Here is a 10770-nt window from a genome sequence, read left to right as displayed (position 1 = left end):
ACCGATTCATCAGCTCCATCATCTGGGCCATGGCATCCTGGTTGGCCTTCGGCGAGCCTCCTTGCCTTGGTGAGCCCTTTCCTCCCACGACGGCCGATCGTTTGGCGACCGCTTTAATCGTTGGCCTGATTGCTGCCTCCTTCCATCCGTCCTCTCTAAGCATTTGTGTAATTTCGCGCAGGATCTCTTCATCTGATACTCCTGCCTGGTTCTTGGCAGCAGCGTACGCCGCCAGCTCTTCCACATTCAAGTTTGGAACGTTAATCTCCATTGCCTAATTCGTTTTGGACGTCTCGTTCTTTGCCTGCTAATATGCAGGGCTTCCAGTCGCTCTTCGATCCGCTCGCGCAGTCCTTGACTGCGGCCTACTCCTCGTCAGTGAGGACTAGTAGGGCTTACCTTTGGCTGTACTTCTCTTCTAGCCGGTTCTAAACAGCGTTTGGCTGCTGTCGTGTCGCGTCCCTAGGAAGACTCGCGTCTTGCCGTCTCGCTTGTGGGATCTTGTCTCCAATTGAGAGTAATCGCACGGCCTGCACCCCGTCCAATAGAGGATTGACAGGACTTCTCACTACAACGTCCGCTTCTAGCTAACTGTACGCTAGGCCCGAGTGGCCTTTAGGTAGTTTATCACGCGACGTTGCGCCTACGGCTTGGCTTTCTAAGACATGGTAGGACTTCCTAGACAGGTCCTGGGCGACTAAATCGCCTACTGTCTCTCACGGCTGAACTTCCTGCGAAGCTCTGCCCTAGGTGTACTGTCTTGCGACGGTCTACCTTCTCGCTGCACTGAAGGCCTTTCGTACCTATTGCAGCACTAACTCTGTGTTACTAGCTCGCACTAACAACACGCTCTAAAACTTAGTTAGAAGACAGTCCGCCTAAGGCTTATGTCTAATTGGGATTGAATACAAAATGTAAGAGGCTGCGCTCTAGGGAGCAATTGCGAGGTATATAAGAGGCTGCGCTCTAGGGAGCAATTGCGAGGTATATAAGAGGTTGTATTCGATAGAGAGCTATAGAGTCTACTTGCGTGGTGTTTATTTACTTGTCGAAGAAAGGTTGCACCGAGTGTCTGAGCGCGTCGTCTGGGCGCCGCTCAGGCCTCGCACAGATGCTGGGTTGCAGAGTAAGACCTGGCGTCTGCTGCTTGACCGAGATTCCATTGAGGAGCTATCTAAAGGGCGTTCAGCCCGTTACAGACCGACTCGCTTAGGTGACCGACTCGCTTATGAACCACGTTATACAAAAGAGATTAAAGAGTAGTAATCTTTCTTCTTATATTATAGGCAAGAAAGGCCTAACTAACAAGTATGTATTTACCTATTGTATAGAAGAAGAAAGATATAGAAAAGAACTATCTAGAGGGCCCTTCTTTTATAGCTATTACTTATATAAACGCTTAGACCTTTAGTTTTCCTTCTTACTTAAGCTTATTTATACGTAACTAACTACGTTATTTAGTCACGTGACTAAAGTTATGTGATTCACTACTATGTGACCTGTAGGTCATACATCTCTGGCGTAGCCCTTTACATTAGAGGTAAAATTAAATAAAAAAAACTAATAGAAACTCTCTAAATTAATACATTAATGGCCTCGGCTAAACGGAATGTAATAAGGTATAGAAGTTGATAAGCATTAAGTTGAGCTATTGTAGCTAGTGACATGGAAGGGAGCTAGTATAGATGGCCTGTGTAGTACAATAAAGAATCTTAAGTGTAAGGGAGGTTTCTTAGAAGCAAAGTGTACGAATGGACTAAGGACACATTAACTACATTCATTTTACGTTTATATATACATCCTACGTTGTTCTATAATCATAGAGACTCATTTAATATACTTAAATACAATAACACCTAGACTATTGAGCGCAATTGAGTTGTAAATATTTACGTCACTTGCACATACACCCTACAGCATGCTCTTAAACTCATGTTTCACATTCTTTCACACTATATAAATAGAGCATAATCCTCTATAATACAATGCACAAAACCCTCTGGATACACTATAAGTATATGTTATTAGGAAGCCAGGTTCTTCTATGTCGTTGTAAAAACGAGTTGTAAGATCGTCATTTAAACCACATGATATGTAGTATTTCATAGTGTGCTAATTGAATGTTAGAATGCACTGCTGGGATAACATGATAGTAAACATAGCTTACATTTCCTAAGATGGTGGGCATGTGCCGCATTTAGGACATCGTGTTTGCAGACAAAGACAGTAGGCAGAACCACCAGGGTGTAGGTTGTAACAATACTGCCCACAACTCTCGCAGGCACCTCCTCCTGCAGGAATCGCCGCTGCAAAACCAAGTATAGTCGCAAAAACAGTGAAAAATAGTGTGATTTTCATGTTGTGTAATATGTATGTAGTAGTGAATAAGATGAATCTGTTATTGACCTTAGCTAAAAATGTTTTTGTATCTTCATTTGTTAGGATACTTAGCGATATAAATACTAGATTATATAATTCATTGATATAGGTATGTGAGACGTGAGAGAAAGTTTGCCCTATGAACGCTAAATTCCTACTATTAGTGACACGTCATATACCCACTGAATATGATTTTGAATTGCTTACACAAGGGATGAATCTAAGGATTATAGTTCAAGGATAGGAAGGATGAAACGTAGAACTTACTTTGCTTGAGGAAAAGAAGATTAGTGTTTGACTAGGAGTATATACAGAGGGGTGACAGTAAAAAAACGTGATAGAAAAAACACTAATTTTTAATCTAATATATCTCAGCTAATAAAATAGGTAAAAATGGGTAGGGCGGTTATTTGGGAAGCTAGAATCTAGTAGTTTAGCGCGGTAGACTTACTTCTTACTTAGTAAGCAGCTAGATATAGATACATACATGAAAATGTAGAGGAAGAAAATCTCTATTTTCTATATAGATAATAAAATAGGTTTTAGTATATATAAAGACTTAGTTGAGGTATGTATTATCTACTTTGCAAAGATCTTGGACTATAGAAATTTCTAGCCATAGTTACTACGTAATAGAAGAAGTTATTAATATAATAAAAAAAAAGAAAAAAGATTTTCCACTTGCTATAGATATTCTAAATATATATAAAGTTTCTAAATATACTGTAGTGTAATATATTCTATTTTGAGACTAATATCCAATTCCAGTAAAAAGGTATAAATAAATCAAGCGTAAAAATGAAGGATTTGTAGTAAATATTAATGTTGAGTTTCTATACTACTCAATACTTACGAATATTTCTACAAATTGTACGTTATAATTCAAAATCTCAATATCCTTTTTTATTTTATGTTATAGTAATCTTTGAATCACATATAATCTAAATATTTCAAAATATTCTAAATTTTACTAAAAATCAACGTTTAGATTGTTTTTACTTGAAGGAAATATAGATAAAAATTCTAAGTCTTAAAAGTCTATCATAGGCTATTTACCTTTATTATAATAGAGAAGTTTATAAAATTGAATAACTTTAGTATGACCGAATACAATTTCTTAAGTTTTAAATATATCATAGCTTTTATACACTATTATAATACTTAGAAGAACAAAAGATAATAATACTCAAAAAGATAAGTAATTTGGACTAACAGGTTTTAGTTATTTCTTCTCTATATTTTAGTATATATATCGCTATCTATCTGCATACTAAGCAAAAGGTGGGTGCACCACGCTAAACTACTAGATCCTAGCTTTTTAAATCACTGCTCTACCTATTTTTAGCCATTTTATCAGCTGGGATATATTAGATTAAAAATTAGTGTTTTTTCTATTACGTTTTAATACTGTCACCCCTCTGTACTACTCATTATTTTGGATTATTACAATGTGGTAACGGTAAAACACGTAATAGAAGAAAGAAAGACTCCAAAATTCAAATGGCTTAGCTCGTAGTATGGCTAGAAATAGGTACAGCGTGGACTTAGAAAGCTATCTAGTAACTAGTCACTTTTTACAATGTAGCTTCCTTTCACTTTATATATAACTAGACATAACTATATATATATATACATGAAAGCTATTCATAAAAGACTTGAATTTATAAGTCAATATTGATTTTTCAAGATACTATTGCTTCCGCTTTTTGAAGATATATTATAATACTTGCCTATAGATAATATAATCTTTCTAGTGAACTATAAAAGAGGAAAGCTATCACTATTAGTATAGATTCTTACACTTAAATGGGCTTTGATCCCTTATAAAAGATATAGTACAATTCCTATTAGAGAACTATACGGTGCTAAAATGCATTATACTACTAAAAAGAGTATTTAGATGTAACGTACTACACGAGTGAGGCGGCCAAGCCAGTGAGCTGGCCACTTTTTCTTGGCACTGCGAACACCATGTACAAACAATTAAATTACTTAACACTATAGACTAATTCTCTATATAAGACACTTGCATTAGATTTAGAATCTTCTACTATATCTTTTTAGCACGTACAAGCGTTATGCCTAGTCTTACTATAGTTGCTATAGCGCTGTTAACCTAGTTAGGCTAGTTCTTAACTACCACTACCACGCGCTCTCTTTGCTATCGTACGACTACTAGAAGCACTCTTAGCTACTATTAATGCTGCTACACTATACTCTAGTGTCCCGCTATGCTAGATCCGCTTTCGCTTTTAACCTTTGCGCTTTATAACCTCTACTAATTGCTCTTTAAGCTCTTGTACGCGAGCTTTAATTAGAATATTCTTATATAGCATCTCTTCTACTCCTTTAACAAGCTTTAAGAAGCTTTCTTAAGCACTTATTAGTAATTGTATAAAGGATTCCCTTATAAGCCTTAATTATAATCTAAATTCAAGTAGGTTACTTAGTGTTCTTAACTACTAGGGCGTTTCTAGGAGGGGTGCTAGTGATAGCGTACGAAGCTGCACCTTAAGGTAATCTATAACCACCTGCGCGTTTATAGGGACAAGTCCTAAAGCCTTAAAGGCCTTCTTATAGTTATTATACGTAAATACGTTAAAAAACACATATTCAAAGGCTAGAAAGAAGCCTTTTTTATTAATATAGTAGACGCGTTAGCGTGCTAAGTCTTATACGCGTTAAGAGTACTTTAATTTAATAGTAAGAAACACACTATATCAAGTAGCTAAAGAATATATAATAAGTAAGAGGGCATATAGAGCGTAAGGATCTTATATATAAGATAGTATTCCTTAAAATCCTTATTAAGGTAGCTCTTGTGCCTATCTAAGATTAGCAGCCTATATAACCCCTTCTAACGCGTCTTTGTATGCCCGTTCAAGTGCTTTAACTACTTAAAACTAAGCTAATTATTAGTCTAGCTATTCTCTAAGACTAAAATTTTCTAATTATACGAGATATCTTGCTCTTTATACTATGCAGAGATAAAGACGCGTCCTTTATAGATAATAAATAGTGGGATAGTATACCTAGTAGCATAGATGCCTTAGATAACTATTACCTACTCTTAGTCCCCTAGCTAGATAAGATTTGGTCTTGTACGACGTTCTAAACTAGTAATAACCTTTATTAAGCTAATAACGCCTATCTAGAAGCTAGTCTTATTAAAGTTGTAGATGTTATTTAGATAGACTCTAAACTAGTTAATTGTATCTTGTACGAGCTTAAACTATAAGCTAATAACCTCTAGGTCTTCCTAAAGGGCTCCCTAATAGGCCTTTGCCTAATTAAAAGCTATCTTAAGCTCCTCTATACAAGCAATAGAGCGCTAAGCCTTGTTTTTACTAATAGGTACCCTACTATAAGCAGCTAGCAATTAATTAGTAATATCTACCACCTTATATAGCTAAGGCGCAAATCCTCGCGCGTTAAGGTCAAGAATATATTATACGATAGTCTGTTCCTCTACTATAGTAAGCTTCTAGACTTTAGGGTATATATCAAGTTAGTTAGTAATTCTACAAAGCTAATTAGAGAGCTACTAATATTATACGCTATAGGCTGCTATAGCACGTTATAAGGTCTTAAATTAGCTAGTAGTAAAGGCCTAAAGCGTAAGGTTAATTCTACCTTCTTCGTATAATAAGATAGCGTTACGTTGTAGAGACATAATATATTCTTTGTCGTGTTCGCAGTGCCAAGAAAAAGTGGCCAGCTCACTAGTTTGGCCGCCTCACTAGTGTAGTACGTTACTCCTTTTCTACACTTATAAAAGTCTTATCTCAGTCTATAGTAATATCGAAGTAAGCATAGCTTAATTCCTAATATAATCCCTTATAGACTCTCTTTTTCTCTTTTTAAAGTTCATTATATGTATTTTTTTTGATAAATTAAAAAAACAGACTCTAGGAACTCAATTATACTTGTAGAATTTTAGCGTTACCATTTAGTATCTTGAGTATTTCTCTTGGCTACTAAGACTTTAGTACTAAGCCTTAAGCACGCTAAGTTTATACTACTTATTATAAATAAAATAGTATAAGTATAATCTTCATTAGTATAATGATTCTTACTATACTCTACTACTTACTTATTTTTAACTAACGTGGTTTATAAGCGAGTCGGTCACCCAAGCGAGTTGGTCTGTAACGGGCTAGGTAGCCCGCTACAGTATAGATAGCGGTGGCTATCTTATGTATCAACTACGCAACGATATCAGCAGCTCTGATATCTTGTGCCAGCCTTTTTGGCGCGGTGGGCGCGTTGTAGTTGCGTGCGCAGTCTAATAGGACTCGACCCGTTACATGGTCACTCCCCACTAGCGCGTTAACGTTAACACGTTATTATAGTCTTTTATTATAGTTAATAAACTATTATAATATACTAAATTAATTGTTAGAATCGCTACTATTACTTGTACTATCTATCTTAACTGCGCAAGTACGAGCATTATGTCTAGTGTGCTTACAACGCCCGCACCGCCGCTCTCCTCACACCCTCTTTAACGTACTCTTACTATCACTACAACTACTACCTGCCTATTTAGCTAATACTTCTTGTACTTTGCCTAACGTGATAGATAAGCGAGTCAGTCAGACAAGCGAGTCAGTCACCTCACTAACTTTGCGCACTTCTATAAGCGTATAGCTCCACTATATTATATTAGTTTTAGTAGATATTAACGCAATATAACGTTAGCTGCTTCTCGCCGTTAAAGCGCGCGTATAGCTATAAGGTAAAGAGCCTAATACGCAACTATATTAACTATATTACTAAGCTTAAGTTTCTACTAGCGTTTAAGATAGCGTTTAATTAATCCTTTACGCTAGCTAATATCCGCTTAGCCTTTTAAGGCGCAGGCCTTATTCCTCTCTAGCTAGACGCTATTCTATTAAAGCTAGACATAAAGCTGCGCACGCCTACTACTCTAGTAGCTGCTGTCGCAGAGGCTCTCTAGTAAGCTCGTACCCCAAGTAACGCACGCAAGTTTAAAGCTTAATTAACGCTAATACGTAATTAGGTTTAGCGGCATAAGAGCTTTTCGCTAGTATTAATTATTATAGCAATTAACTAGCCTAAGAAGGGGGCTGAGGTTATAATGCTGTTAGCTAAGCTAATACGCAATTAGATTACTAGCCTTAAGAGGGCTAATAAAGTAGCAATAAAGCGTAGGTAGCGTAAAAGGAAGTAGATACAGAAGCAAGGAGTGCTAATAAAGGGAGCTAGAGAGGATCTACTCGCTTAGCGCGAGGCTAATTAGCAGATTGCTCATGAAGAGCGTTAGGGAGGAGAGCGATCAGGAGTCAGCCGCCAGGCTCTAGCGCGCTGTAGTAGGTGCAGAGAGACTGGCCATAACTCACGTACATGCAAGAAAGATAGTCTAGATAGTAATTAATCAGAGGTTAAAGTAGGTAAGAGGAATATAGCGGTATATAGAGCGTGTAGATATTATTCTCCTTATAAAGCTCTTAAAACTTAAGAGACTAGTAGCTCTTATAGCTGTTAAGAATAAGTAGACAACGTGTGCTAACAACGTAAGTCTTTATATAAGCATTAAAGTGCTTTAGCTAGGCAACACTTAGCTTATTATTTATTTAGCTGTTATTACTAACTACAATCGCCTAGTTGCGTGGGATCTCTGCTTCCTTGTACTAGGCGGATAGATGATATTTGCTAGCGAAGATAAGGAATAGTAGAACTGCCTAGCTAGCTGCGTTAATTGCTGCAATCAGCGTCACCTACCCACAATTGCCTAGCTTAACTACCTTTAGCTAGCCTCTTCTCTCTAACGCTATTACAACTAGCTAAGTTACAATCTTACCTATTATAAAGCTAGCTTTATTAAAGTTATAGACGTCCTGATTATAGATGCTATACTTAGCCTTTGTCTACTCTATAAGCTTAAACTAGCTTTTAATTAGGACTAGATCTTTTTATAGAGCTCTCTGCCTATTATACACTTGATTAAAACGCGTTGTAAGACTATCTATACGCTTAACAAAGTTAGCTAGCTACTTCTACCTAACCTAGCTAGCGCCGCGCGTAGCTAGCAGCTTATTAGCTATATCGCGTATAGTAGCGTACGTGGGCGCAAATCTACGTAAGTTAAGATTAAGTATATAACTAACTATTACCTCCTCTTCTAGCTTAGTAAGCTTCTTTAAGTTAGGCTAGTAATCGCGTCGCGCGCGCTTTCTAGCGCGTCAGTTAATTAGTGTTAATTTTAGAATATTAAAGGCTATAGTAGCGCGTTAGGTACTTTAGATTTAGTTTTTATCTAAAAAAGAGAGAGCAAGCTAAATATCTACCTTGTAAGAGATCAACTAAGAAGCGTAGCTTAGAGGCATTGTACGCAAAGGTGTGGTAGGTGATCAAAGTTAGTAGGGTGACCAACTCGCTTGTCTGACCAACTCGCTTATCCGTCACGTTATAGTAAGAGTCTCTTTTATCTATATATATGGCCGCTTGCGGCTCTTATGCTTATTTGCTATAACGTATTCCATCACCAAGCGGGCCACATCACCAAGTGTGCCACTTTTTCTTAGCATTACGAACTTTATGTATAAAAACTTCAATTAATCTACACTAGCTATAGATACTTTATATAACTTACTTATATCTAAAAAAGAATCTTCTTCTATATCTTTCTAGCACGTACAAGAGTTATAGCCTGTCCTCCTATAGGTTCTATAGTGCTATTAACCTAGTAGGGCCCTTTCTTAACTACCCTTACTACGTGCCTTCTATAATGTCGTACGACTAGCAGAACTACTTTTAGCTACCTACAATGCCCCTGCACTAAAGTCTAGTGTCCCACCTATCTCAATTCGCTTTCTTTTGCGCCCTTAGCGCTTTATTACTGCTACTAATTGCTCTTTAAGCTCTCTTACGCAGGCCTTTATAAGCACATTCTTATATAGCATCTCCTTAGCCTCTTTAATAAGCCTTAAAAAGCCTTCTTATATAGTAGTTAGCAATTGTACAAAAGACTTTCTTATAAGCTTTAATTATAACCTAAACTTATATGAATTACTTAGTGTTCTTAATATCTAAGGTATTTCTAGCTAAGCTTCTTGTAATAGAGTATAAAGGCGTATGTTAAGGCAATTAATAACTCTCTACGCGTTAATAGGGACTAGCCCTACTACCTGAAAGGCCTTCTTATAGTTATTAGATATAAACATATTAAAAAACGCGTCTTAAAAGGCTAGAAGGAAGCTCTTCTTATTAATATACTAGATATAGTAGCGTGCTAAGTCTTATACGCGTTAAGAGTACTTCTACTTAAGAGGTAAAAAGTAGATAATATTAAGTAGCTAAAGTATATGTGATAAATAAGTAGGCATATAGAGGGTAAGAATCATTCGTACAAAGTAGTAATTCTTAAATTCTTAGTTAAGGTAGCTCTTATAGCTGTTAAGGATAAGTAGCCTATATAACCTTACCTAACGCGTCTTTATATGTTTGTTAAAGTGCTTTAACTACGCGAGACTAAGCTTATTGTTTATCTAGCTGTTTTCTAATACTAAAAGCTTCTAGTTGTATAGTATATCCGCTTCTTGATACTATGTAGAGATGTAGACGCGTCCTTTGTAGATAAATAATAGCGAGGTAGCGTATCCTGAAGCGCAGATGCTCTAGATAACTGTAACCCACTCGCGATTGCCTAGCTGCGTGAGAGTAGGCCTTGTACAACGCTTTGCGCCTATAACTACCTTTATTAAGCTAATTACGCCTATCTAAAAGCTAGTTTTATTAAAGTTATAAATATTGTCTAAATAAACTCTATACTTCTTAACCGTCTCTCGTACAAGCTTAAACCACGCGTTAATAATCTCTAGATTCTCTTATTAAGTTCTCTAACAATCCTTTGCTTAACTAAAGGCTATTCTAAGCTTATCTATACGAGTAATAACGCTCTCCTATTCTATAATAATATACAGTAGCAGAAAAAGAAGTATAGGACTACTACAACTATATTTCTAGACATAAAAGGAGCCTTTAATCACGTGGTTAAAAACAAGCTACTAGAAAATATAAAGGATCAAGGACTTCCCTGCTGCCTGCTATCATGGACTAAATCCTTCCTAGAAAACAGACTACTAGAGCTATCCTTTGATGGCCAAGTAGAAGATCTACAGGAGGTAAACACTAGTACGCCCTAAGGCAGCCCTGCTTCTCTAATCCTATTTTTAATCTACACAAAACCACTATTTTAGTTAATTATAATGAATAGAAATATCTACTCCTCTTCTTATATAGACGACCTACAGATATCAGTATCTACAACATCTATTGAGAAAAACGTAAAATTACTAGAAAAAGAGACCAAAAACTCTTTAACCTAGCAGAGGAGCTAGCAATCAAATTCGACAGCTCAAAGACAGA

The sequence above is a fragment of the Exserohilum turcica genome, assembly GCF_000359705.1.
Source record: "Exserohilum turcica Et28A unplaced genomic scaffold SETTUscaffold_15, whole genome shotgun sequence".
NCBI classification, from domain to species: Eukaryota; Fungi; Ascomycota; class Dothideomycetes; order Pleosporales; family Pleosporaceae; genus Exserohilum; species Exserohilum turcicum.
The sequence above is the reverse complement of the archived record's forward strand: the minus strand, read 5'-3'. Positions refer to the sequence as shown.